This window comes from Strix uralensis, chromosome 4 (assembly GCF_047716275.1).
Source record: "Strix uralensis isolate ZFMK-TIS-50842 chromosome 4, bStrUra1, whole genome shotgun sequence".
Taxonomy (NCBI): Eukaryota; Metazoa; Chordata; class Aves; order Strigiformes; family Strigidae; genus Strix; species Strix uralensis.
The window spans coordinates 114,577,432-114,589,940 of NC_133975.1; the positions used below are offsets into that span (position 1 = coordinate 114,577,432).

At 35.4% G+C, this 12,509-nt stretch overlaps 1 protein-coding gene across 8 annotated transcripts in view; it reads right to left on the reverse strand.

Annotated features, from left to right (window-relative positions):
• Positions 1–12,509, reverse strand: part of TTC7B (tetratricopeptide repeat domain 7B) — a 146,588-nt gene that overhangs the window by 94,540 nt on the left and 39,539 nt on the right. The window lies entirely within an intron of this gene.

Genomic DNA, 12,509 nt, shown 5'->3' on the forward strand with positions numbered 1-12,509 from the left:
AGAAATAATCACCAGTCACACAAGAAATAACGATTGTTTGTAAAAAGCCCACATTACAGCAGAGCTTGACCATATAGTGACCAGTTAGTATATATTAAAGAACATTAATCTTGTGTATACATCTAACATGGAAACAGCTGCATGAAAGATTATATTTATTTATATATTTCATACAGGCAGGCCTCTTAATAGCTAATGAATATTACACCAACTTCATATACTAATAAAGTAAGTACAGAAAGTCAGTAGGCCAAATTTTAAGAAAAACTCTGAACTCAATGGAAGCTGGATACCTTCAGCACCTTTGGAAAGCCAAAATACATACCATTCAGTAATACCACATGCCAAATATTTTAGAGAGCCAAAACCAGACCACTGGAATCCCAGCTTTAAGTCCTCTAAGTGCATATTTCCCATGAATGGAGCTTTCTCTCAAGGACTGTATTGCAAAGTCACAGATGTGTCCTCATAACAAGATCTAAAAACCCAGAGTTGCCAAAAAAATGAAATGTTCCCTGCAAAACTGCCAAAAAAGAGCAAGAACTTGTCAGCTTGAAACACTGATTTCCCAGTACAGATGAAATATATACTATGTAGTAGAACTTCAAAGCACAATCATTTAAATCTTTATGCAATTTTAGGAATTAGCATTTCTTTCCATATGAAGTTTACTTCTTTTCATGTGTTACAAGAACAGAAAAAAAAACACCTTTATGAAAAAGTATGCAACTTCTTTTAAAAGTCCTTAAGAACTTTCTGACAGGTTGTTTATTAGCTACCTATTACATTTTTATAAGCATCTTCAAGGGTTTGAAACTTGTGACTGAAGTTCTACTGTATCATGGAAAAAGCAGTAAGATCATACAAGAAAAAAAAAACTTAAAATACAGAATTAAGTTTGCTTCATAAAGCATTTAACACTGATCCACTGCACAAGTGAACACAAGCACAATACAAAAGTATACTAAAAAACCACAAACACTTCAAACTAAAATCTAAATCACCCAATAATTGAGTTAAATGCTTTGAGAAACAAGTAATGAAGCAAAATATACCATGAACAATATGGTAGATCTCCACACTGCATTGCTTTTAGCAAAGTACATTTCCTGTATTTGTTAACAGTCTGTAATATTGCGGAGAAGAGGGTGGTGGCTATTCTGGCACATACTTTTCCTGCCTAGCCTAGGAAGCACATAACTTTTACCTGCTTTTCACTACGATGTGCCTTCATGTTAGGAGTTCCGCCCATGCTGATTGAATGCCAGAGCAAAAGGGCAGGTTAACTTAGAAAACAATGTCCCACAGTGTCTGTAAACGACTTTGAGATCCCTTTCCTTCTCAAGACAAGAAATTTTAAGGTACATTAACATGCACTCAGAGTTGACACGTTTTCAGTAATTTCAGACAAGACAAAGACAGCCCATAGATACACCACTGCTTGTTACATACATGTGTTTATATGACTGCCTCCCATCAGAACATGCTTGAGGCAAGCCCTTTGAATTGCATCTTCCTAGTTTTTAAAGACTAATTAAAATGTTTGCTGCTTTAAATCTTCAAGAAAAAAACAAAGCTTCTTTGACTGTAGGTAGCACTATACCAGTTAGAGACTGAGAACCAGGATTCAAAGGTACAATCTACTATTGAAAGTCTATTCGGATTGATGCCCTTCGGGCTAATTTGATCCTTGTGTCTACATATTTGCACCCTAAACTCCAACAATTTATGTTAGAACCTAATTAATTATTGTGATGCAAGATCAACTTTTATGCTCCTTTGAAAACTTCAGGCAGCACTTGTGTTTAGAATAATGAAAGTATTTTAACTGTACCTAAGCAAAGGTGCTCACTCCTAAGCAGAGAGAGAGATCAATAACTGTAGATATGATACAAGGAAAGTGCAGGATGAAAATTATGGGGCAATAAGGACAAACTTTCAATGCAGGATCAGAAGACCTGAATATAAGTATGTAGGTCAGCAGTACGAAACTTTTGGCACAGATTTTGTCATCATCACCACCAAGAAGCCTCTTAGCTTTAAAAAACCTGTTTGGCGTCAGACACGACAATGTTTTGGCATTAGTGGTCCGGACAAACCTTACACCTGAGACAAATACTTATCTTTGTGTTTTTAAAAACACACACCAAAAAAAAAAAAAAGCAGAAAAAAATGAAACTGCTCAATAAGAAGCAGTCTATATTTGAAAGATGTTAGGAAAAAAAAAAATCAAACACGATGCCTTATAAAAAAGGGAGTGAGGTCTAATCACAATATACTCAAAACAGGCTACAAAAGAAATGTTTAAATTTAACCTCAGAAAGGTTGGTAAGATTAATTTACTTTGTATTTACAGCGTATTTTGATAATATCTTCTGCATTAGTGTGAGAACAGCTTTGTTAGGCGTTTCCCTTATGCTTATCAATTAAAAACCCTAAATATTTAGTCTATCATTGCCTTTTATAGATTAAACATGGGATGAAAATACATTTTTGCTTAGTGAGCTTAGACCAAACCTTACCTGCTCTGCGATTTGTTGGCTAAATTGTCAGTAATTCTCCCATTTAAGAGAGAAAAGTATATCCAGAGACACGTCAGTGAACAGGTTAAGTTACTTATACTAGCCTAACTATTACCTTACAGTATTTCGCTTAGAAAATATTCATGTTTTAAAAGGAGAGAAGCCAATAACGAGATGTTGATTGCTTGATCAAAGTGATGAAACAGAAATTGCTTTTGGAACTGAGCCCACTTCCCAAATGCACATTCTCTCTCCTTCTCTCTTTCTCTCTGTATTTGTATACAGAAAAAGAAATGCAATGTTTGTAAACTCAATGGTACATTGTAAGTTTTAAAGTTTGGGTTTTTCTCTCAAGAATACAAATAGCAAAGAAAAGAAAGGTATTTGTTTTAAAGGTAAGGAGGAAGGGCAGGCAAAACTCTTGATACACATGCCAATCATAACAGTGGCATTTCGGTAACTTTGGTATGACTGACATGTTTACAAAAAAAACCCCACTGATTTAAATCCATACACTCTAGCTAATAACTTTTGGCCAATTAATAGTAATTTACACAGTATTAAGACCAGAAATTATTTTACAATGAATCAAGTTACTATACAAGCAAAAAGCAAGAAATTGACAAGAGATTAACTCTTCAGCAGTAAGAGAACAACAGTCTCATAGCGAGGCATGCTACTTACCATCCTAGAGCAATTGCTTTATACACCCCTACAAAGATGACTTTAAAAAAATAATAAATTAAAATGAAGTTCTATGGCTTTCTGCAATAACTTTAATAAAGGCCTGACATCAAATGGACAAGGCTTCTGTACAACTGATGATGCTTCAGATGGTTTTTGAGATGCTCCTCAGCTTTAAGGAGGGTGGGGGGAAGCATAATTTTATCCACAATTAGAAAAATAATGGATCTAATGCAATTGAAGTCACCTCAAGCAAACATCCTGGTAAGGTTTAGGTATCTATCTTCAAAAGGCAACACTGTTGCAGCTTCACTCAGTTCTGTTTTCCCTCTCTTCCTTTTCTACTTATACTTTGAATATTCTCACAATACTGTATAACTTCCACAAAACATTATCACTGGGTATTACTTTCTGAATTACATGCAGAAAATCCTTTATTTCCTGCCATAATTTAAACTATACTTTTTTTAAGCACACTTAAAAAAAAATCATCATGATACACTTCTCATTTTACCCATTGTTAACTCATGTAGAAAGAAAAATCCCAAGTATCTCAAATTCACTACAGAAGATCATATTTGCTTGATGCTTGAAGGTTCTTGATTGATGTTTAGGCTTATAAATGAAACATCTTCAGTGTGCCATTACGGCTACGCAAGCCTAAGTATTTGAAACAGCCCAATCAAGCAGCAATTCTTGCATTCATGCATTCAAAATGAAAATACTGCCTAGACTCCAGTTCCACTGGTAGCTAAGTCTATCTCTGAAAGAGGAAGGTCTCATTCTCCCCATTCTCCTCTCTTGGTGTTTGATTCCTTTTCCCACCATTCTTCCTTCTTCACATCTTCCTACTCTCACCTGCACGGTCCTATCACTTTTCTCAGTCACACCAGCCATTATCACACCTTCCAGTGAATCAGTTTGCCTCAGTAAAATGACAGAAAAGCTGTAATTTCTTTGCTGTTTGTTTTCTGCTGTTTTGGAGAATTAAATGACTCCACAGAAGAGCCAAACAAATACCTGAGCCAGCAAAAAGCAAACAAGAAAAATGCATGTCAGGAGTGTAGGTATGGGGAAGATGAGAGCAGGTAACTCCAATCTACAGTGCCAGGACACTACATATTTTGTTTACTGTTCCTCCTGACACCACCTCAGCTCTTCCTCAGAATATCCCTTCATGTAGTGTATATATACAATTCACTATATACATGTATATATGTATACACTTAAGTACCAGATTCAACTACTAAGGCACAAGGACTGGATTCACAAAAGGACTTCTGTTACTGGAGACAGAGCGCATCAGCAGTCTTGCGCTTTACCTCCTATTATTTTGCAAGCTTCTCCCTTCAAGCAGAGGTCTAGTCAGAGGAAGAAATGGGGGTAGGTTAAGAAGGTGCCAAAGAAAATAATAAACAAAAAAAGCCCATTCTTAAATTCACAAGAAAAAAGTGCTAAACATGCCATAAACTTTTACTAAGTAAGTTAACAGAGGGAATAAAGTAAATAGAATTTACTCTGGTAAATATTTAATACTGTATTACACATCAGTCAATTTGTATGGTCATAAATTCTATATAGAGTTATTTCATCTATATTTAAAACAAAACATAAAAACTCCTACAAAACTAGAAGGAAGCATGGGCAGCCTCAACAGTGATTTTGTTTACAATACCAAACTGAAGACCTAGGAGGTCACTCAGTTTAATATCAAGGATGATAAAGCACAGAGAATTTCAGCAGAGACCAACAGGGGCATGGTTTTACAACCTGCATTAAAGATTCAAAGGTCAGAAATCAGCAGCAGAAACCATACAGGAAGTAAGATGCAAGACTTTAAGCAGCAACAAAACAGCTGGGATGCATCAAAGTGTAACACTTGATAGAACCCAAAGAGCTAATCTGAAGCAACAGAGCAAATATTTAATCAGAGACAGTGCTGAGCAACAACAAACAGGGCCAAACCCTGAGTACTGTGTGTGGTTCAGCCATCCCAGTGGTGACACCGAAGAGAAAGGGTGAGAGGAGTACAGAGCCACCCTTGCGATGAAAGCAAACTAGGGGCAACACCTATGAAGAATAAAGCTGAGTTGTGAAGGTGGGATTCACTGACATTGTACGCCTGTCCAACATGAAAACCAATGAATAACATATTGGACAGAGTGTGAAAACAGCAATACGCTAAGTGTGAAGAATGGTAGCAAAACTGAATCAGGGGACGAAGAATAAAAAAAGAACCAAATTAAGAGGTTATCTCACTGTTGATTTTCTAATTCTCTTGGTAACCCTGGATATGTTTAATTTTGAAGATACTGCTTCTGGTAGACCTAGAGATGTTAAAATCAGACGAACATGCACAGTTTTCCACTACTTTAAGTTGTTCATGTGCCATTTATTCATCAGTATAGTTAATTAGAGTTTTGTCCTCTTATTGCCAACTCTTGTATTTGCTATCAGGTTGTTATGCTAAAACAAAGTAAAATGGAGGACAAGATTTCCTTTCCTCTTTTGCACACAATGGCAATTCTGAAAATGCTTACTAAGTTGTCTTTTTATTTTTATATTCTTCAAATTAATCATGAACCAGTGTTCAATGTAACCGAATACATTAACTTGGGGAAAGGCAGGGAGAGAGAACCCAAACTCTCCAAATTCATACTATATACAACACACAAAATGCGACAACGGGGACAGCACTTTTTGGAAAGAAAAGCCTGTGCAAATACTTCAAAACATACAAACAGAATATTTATTAGTAATCACCTTTCTTTATACTCCTCCTCCATTCATTGCAGATAAGAATTCATATAGCACTCCTAAGCATGAGGCTTACAGCAACACTTCTTTCAGGAAAGAGAACATGAGACAACCTCTATAAAACATCTTGCCAATAGTCTTATAAAAATATCCCAGTGAAGTAAATCAGATTACTTCACTTCAGAGTTGCTTACCAGACATGCTTCTGAATGTAATCTCTGAGGAGCTACTTGTTTCCAAAAAAACTGTTTTAAAATACCCATGCTGCAGTAACATGGGGATTTGGTAAACAGAAAGGCCCTGAAACTTTGTCAAAATTATTTATACATATGCACTACGCTTATGCACAGGAAAGAAATAAAATGTACAAGGGCACTACCATATTCCCAGAGAAGGAAGTGTTACTTTCACCTTAAAATACAGTGTATCAAATGGGAGTTCAGAAAAATGTCATTTGGGACAGTGGGCTAGCATTGGAAAGAGAATTTGGGAGGCAGAAAAGGTCAGATCTAAGAGGTGTACCAGACCCAGAGAAAACTGGGAGAAAACTCAATAAACCAGCTGTATAACACATTATCTTGCCCGTTGCATATTTTAAAAGGAAAGGATGTGAAAATCAGGAGGCAGGAAGGGGAATTTTCCAGTATTCACCTGAAAACATAAAAGTAAAGCCTGCATGCTTTTCAAGCTTCAACCAGTTGCTAGCATTTCTGCAATATGTATTATGTCTCCAAGGTATTCACAGCAGTGAATACTCACCATGGTCAGTCTAATAACGCTTTTTATCTTAAAAAATTAGAAACAACTTTGTAAATTGCTTGGCCAGTGACAAGGAAATAATTTGAGTAATGGATACTTTGATAGAATCAATGAGTTTTCAAAGGCCTTTAATCTCAGTAACAAATGAAAACAGACACACATAGCATCAAACACCTGCACAGTACTCAGCTTTTCTTAGTGTGTACCAGTCTTCTGTTCACTGATTTCTGAATATATAAACACACTGGTACAATTTGATTGCTACAGCACTGCCTACAGCTTACAAGGGTAGAGTTGAAGTGTCAAATAAAGTAATTTCATAACTCTTTGCAAAAATAGCTTACGAAAAGTTACTAGTATTTAAAATAAAGACAAATTGTCTTTTAGTACTAGGGGTTTTTTGTGGGGTTTTTAAAGGTCTGTACATAATTAGTCTCCTAGTTCTTCCAAGAGCCACTTCCCTTCATTACTACTACGACCGAAATACATGCACTCTTTTCTTGGCAAACTTACCTTAAGGTTTAGCAAATCACTTTCTACTACTATCATAAAGAAATCTGGCACCAATTAGTTCTCCTACCTGCTAACTTCCTCCTTTTAAAGTTAACAGGGTCAATTAACATTTTTGCAGTTAAAATTGGCAGCTTCAATCATTTTTAATCAGTTCAAAAATACAATTTCAACATGAAAAAATAACCGATGTAATTAGCAAGCAGTAATTCAAAATACTGAAACGTTAAACTATTACTAAAGCTTTAACAGAAATGGCCAAATGCTACGTTCATAGAACAAAATCTTTTTCTTGGTGAAAATAGCTATCATCCAGTACAATAACTAACTGTTCTGTAAAGAAAAATCGGTATTAACAGAAACTCACTCAAAAGCCTTAATTAGTTGTAGGTTACTGCAACTCACATTCAGGTGATATATCTCATGAATATTGTTCACAACACACCCAAGTCCTAAACTTCAGAATCTGAACCTCCATCTTGGGCAACATGCAGAACAACTGGGCAAGGCCCTGAGCAAGCTGCTCTACACCAGCCATGTTCTGAGCAAGGGTTTGGCCCAAATGGCCCCTCGGACCCCCTTTCAACCTGTGAGATCCTATGAATCCATATCGTACAAATTGCAAGGGAAGGGACAAAAAGAAGAAAAAGAAATTAAAAACTTCTGGCATGCAAAGCAGTGTTTTTCAGAACAATATGAAAACCAGAGAAGGAAATAAAACCAAGAGCATTAAATACAGCAGTAAAGCAAGCATTATGGGGGGAGCAGGGGAAGTGCACTAAGTATTCCCTCCCCAGTTTAAGGATCCAATACCATTTTGTTTGCTGCCCATCACAACACAACATAAAACCAAAACCTTGAATGTGATACTTGCAAACACAAGCAACAGCCACAATCAGCAAGTCTTGTAGTACAGGGGCTAAAAAATGCTAAGTATCTTCTGGGAAAAAGTGAGCTAGAGTCAGAATTCCAACTGCAAATTATTAATATCAAAATTCAACATGAACTCGGATACTAACATAACTCTTTCAGTGTGCTTTGTATAACTAATTATTACAAAAGTTATTTGAGATTATTTTGAATAAAAGTGATTTCTTCATGTTTATATCCACCTTAGTCCTCCACATAAAACTGCCAGAGTTCCTATCTGTAACTTCACAATGGAATCTTATTTTAAACTCTTGAATTGAAGACAAAATTGTGAGCAATAAACACACAACAAGGACTGAAAGAGAAAGCATTCTTGACAGATGACTTTATACGAATATCTGAGGGAATAATAATTTCCCCCCGTATGAGTAAGAACAGTGTATTAATCAAGGATGTGGCAAGCATCTGATTTGACAGATATTAAACTATCCTTTGAAAACTCATTTTTGTTAGCCACTGTAAAACAGTGATTTTTGTCTCTATTTTGAATATATTCTGCCTTAGTTTCCAAACCACACAAACATGAAACCAGTTATCTCCAGGACAAAGTTGTTTTGAAAACTAGAACAGAATTAATTTAGTTTACTTCCCAATACAGCAGTGACATGTCACATGTAAAGAATGAGATACTTCATAGGAGTTCAATGTTTTTGAATTTCATCTTACTTTCTATTCTTCACATAATGACCAATTGGTTTTGAGATAGATGTAGGATATGCAACAAGACCTCAACAGATTTCAGACAGTGATGTGTAGCTAGCACTGTATTTTAATACAGTGGACAGCTAGTCATACAGTATCTTCATGTGCATTTAAGTATTTACATAATTCCTTCTCTTATGGATTTCATCACTGTAAAATCTCCAGCTGTGAGCACTGTATAGGTATATACGTGCAACAGAAGCACTTACAGACTGGCTTCCATTCACTTTCCCTCACTTACTAACATGACAACTATATTGCTATGCTATTCCTATTTATGCTACGGTGGAAAAAGAAAAATAGATAAAGAAACAACTTCTATGTAGACAAGTCCTATACATGAGTAACTCTAAGGAGTTGGGGTTTTTGTTGTGCTTGTCAAACATTTTGTAAGCCCATAAAAATAAATTATATGCAGAAAAACTGGTTGAGTTGTTTTGTTTTGGTTTTTGGGGGGTTGATTTTCTGTTGAGAAAAAGCCAGTCTATGAGAAACAACTTAATGGAGAAGACTGGGAAGGTCTTGCTTCACTGCAGCTGTGCCAGCACAGGCAATGCCACCATGAGGAGTACAGATCTGGCCAGGTTCCTCAGGCTTTGATTCAGCATGTGAACCATGATGGAGACTAGACCAAATTGCAGTCTGGAGCCTGGATCCTGACAGAGCAATACCCTTGGAGAGAGAGTGAAATATAAGAGAAGACACAAAAAAGAGCTCTGATAGCTAGCTAAGTCTGGTTTTCACATGACTCCCACCTGATTTTAGACTTCAACCAGAAAGCTCTTTTGCTTTAAGAGCATACACTTCCAGTGTATTTCTGAACACTACTACCTCAAAAATAAAAAACATTTACAATTTGTCTTGTTTATTTCATAACATGAATACAAAGCAAATACTAGGATAGAAGACTTACTGGGTACATAAATTACTGTCCTTTCTCTCTCAGGGGCATTTTACTTGAAAATAGTTATGTTAAAGTATTAATGCCAAAGTTCCTGTGCTTACAGCTTTTCTTGGAACAACATCAGGACTTTAAACTCCTGCAAGCTGAAATTACAAAGCAACTACTAGACTAAAAAGAAGTTGGGTAATCAGCTTGAAAGACATTTAAAGTTACATATTTCATAATATTTTTTAAAAAGCACATAAACCCTATGTTTATGAACACATTTTAGAAGAGTTTCCTCAACTTCTTCATTACTCATTTCTAAACTGAAATGCTCCTCTGCTCCCAGGTGAAAAAAGGGTATGTAGTTTGATTCTTTACTAAAATCATGTACACTTTGAAAGAAAACATTAATTTCAGATTTGTGTCTTAATAGAGAAATAAAATAACATTCTTCCAGTCAGACTATTGCCACTTTATTTTTTTTTTTTTCCCAATAGCAGTTAGACTAAGTTAAGTTTCAAACATTTTCTGGGTTTTCATACAAGATAATGCATACCTGAAAGACAGTCACTTAATCCTCTACAAAAACTTGATTTCTTGGCTTAAAAGAAAATCTCTGTACAGTTAGTGAACAAAGGGGAAATTTAAAGCGGATCAACCAGCTTTCTGGGTAGCCAGAAATATTCCCTACATTACCACTAAAATTATGCTCTTAAATTATCTTCTCTTCTAGTTTGTAACTGATACATATGCACAAAAATGATGCTTCCACTTCTAGTGGAAGAAGTGTAATTAAAAGCAGTGATAAGCCATCCAACCCCTAGATATGCATCAATAACAAAAACCTACTCCACAGCAAAAAGCCTTCAGACAAATTCAATTTTCCAGCAGATTTTGAGGGATGTTTATTAGTACTTAATGCAGTGGAACTGAAGTCTAAAAAAGCCAGCAAAAAAATCCATAAACATCTATTCAGATCCTTAAGAATGATCTAATGCATAAATTACTATAGCCACTATGCTGGTAACAGGATAACGTTTGAACTGACTCAAAGGAATGCCAGGTTACAGTTTGGTGAACAGAACTTTTATTTCAGATTCAACTCTTCTGAGTGTCAGCCTCACTTCATGAACATATACAAATAAGATTCCACTGCATTGCAATATGAATAGCGGATTTAGTCTGCCTGTAAAAACAGACAGGCACACTTTTCCTCTTCTCCTCCCCCATCACTCACAAGCAGTTCAACTCTGGTGATTCCTTGCCTCTTCCACAGGATTGAAGCCCTTTTAACATTTACAGCTTCAACTGCAAAAGAAGTTTATTTAAAATAAATGTTTCTGTTTCTAAACTGCCTATATTAAAGATATCTACATTTCCTCTCCTTGAAAATATTCATATAATCTTTACAATTTTAGATTAAATTCAAACTTGAAGTATGTTGCAAAGCTTAGTGGAAAATCTTGAATATAATTTCTATAAACCTAACATCAGGAGAGATGACAAGTTTAAAAACTAAGCAAAGCACCCTTAAAATAAATGTATTAAAAAGCATGCTATAAATTTGTCCCTATTAGAAAAGTATATATGTAAAGTTCTGTTCAGTTCTGGTAAACCCAGGTTAAAAAACTAAACTAACTAACTAACTAAATAATCAAAACAAAACAGAAGGGACCTATAAAAGCAGCAGCATAACTAGCAGCCTGGAATAATGACCATATTAGGAAATCTTGAAAGAATTGGGATTGGCTCTAAATTAAGAAAGGAAACTAAAGGATATAATGGCAGGAATATGCAAAATAATGATTGGCACAGAGCTATTTTTCCTAACACTTCACTTCCTGTCATACCACAGGAAAAAAGTAGCACTTCCAATGAAATTGGAAGAAATTTAAAATTAAACATACAGTAATTAGCTTGTAAACTGCATGTGACCATTGTAGTAAAGGCTGCAAAAAAGATTATACACTTATGTCGGAGTTAACAAGAACACCAAGAGCTTCACTGTGAAGGATTAAAGTGTACATGAAATACAATCAACCTTTCAAAGGTCACTCCAGACCAACTGATATGGTCTAGGAAGAACACTCCTCTGGGCTGGATGTTCTTTAATAACCCCACTGTATGACTTTTTTGTGTGGTTGTTTTTTGTTTTCTTAATTAATCTTAATCTGCAATGTCTATTGCTGATTGATTTTATGCACATGTCAGATTAATCGGACCATTTCCATTCCTGGCCTTCAATCAAAATTCTTCAAAATATGGAATTTTTAGCTTATTCTTAGCCATGATTGCTACTGGGATTCTTTCAATAAGTATATTTTATTTATCTTTTGTGCAGGCATGAAAACAGAAATTTTATTTTTAGCTCCAGTAAATGAAAAAAAATTAACTTTCAGAACATTCCATTCCTTCTGCAATTAAATGATGAAACCAGAACTAAAATGTAATTCTCTGATCATGTGTTACTGCAGCACTATTACATTACTTTAAGAATGAGATTTCAAAAGCTTAGTGATCATTTCCATGCTGAAATCCCGGAACAGTTTGAAAACTTGGATAGGCTTTTGCCATCCTACCATCAGTACATTAAAATCTCGAACTCTTTACAGACACTGCACAATTTCCTTTCATCTCCTGTTTATGTATTTGAAAGAATAAGAAACATTTTTGGTACAAAACAGTAGTCCTATCAAGAGTTCCAATATTTCAATCAAACCACATCTTCCTAGTGAAATAAGAAGCCTGCAGACAAA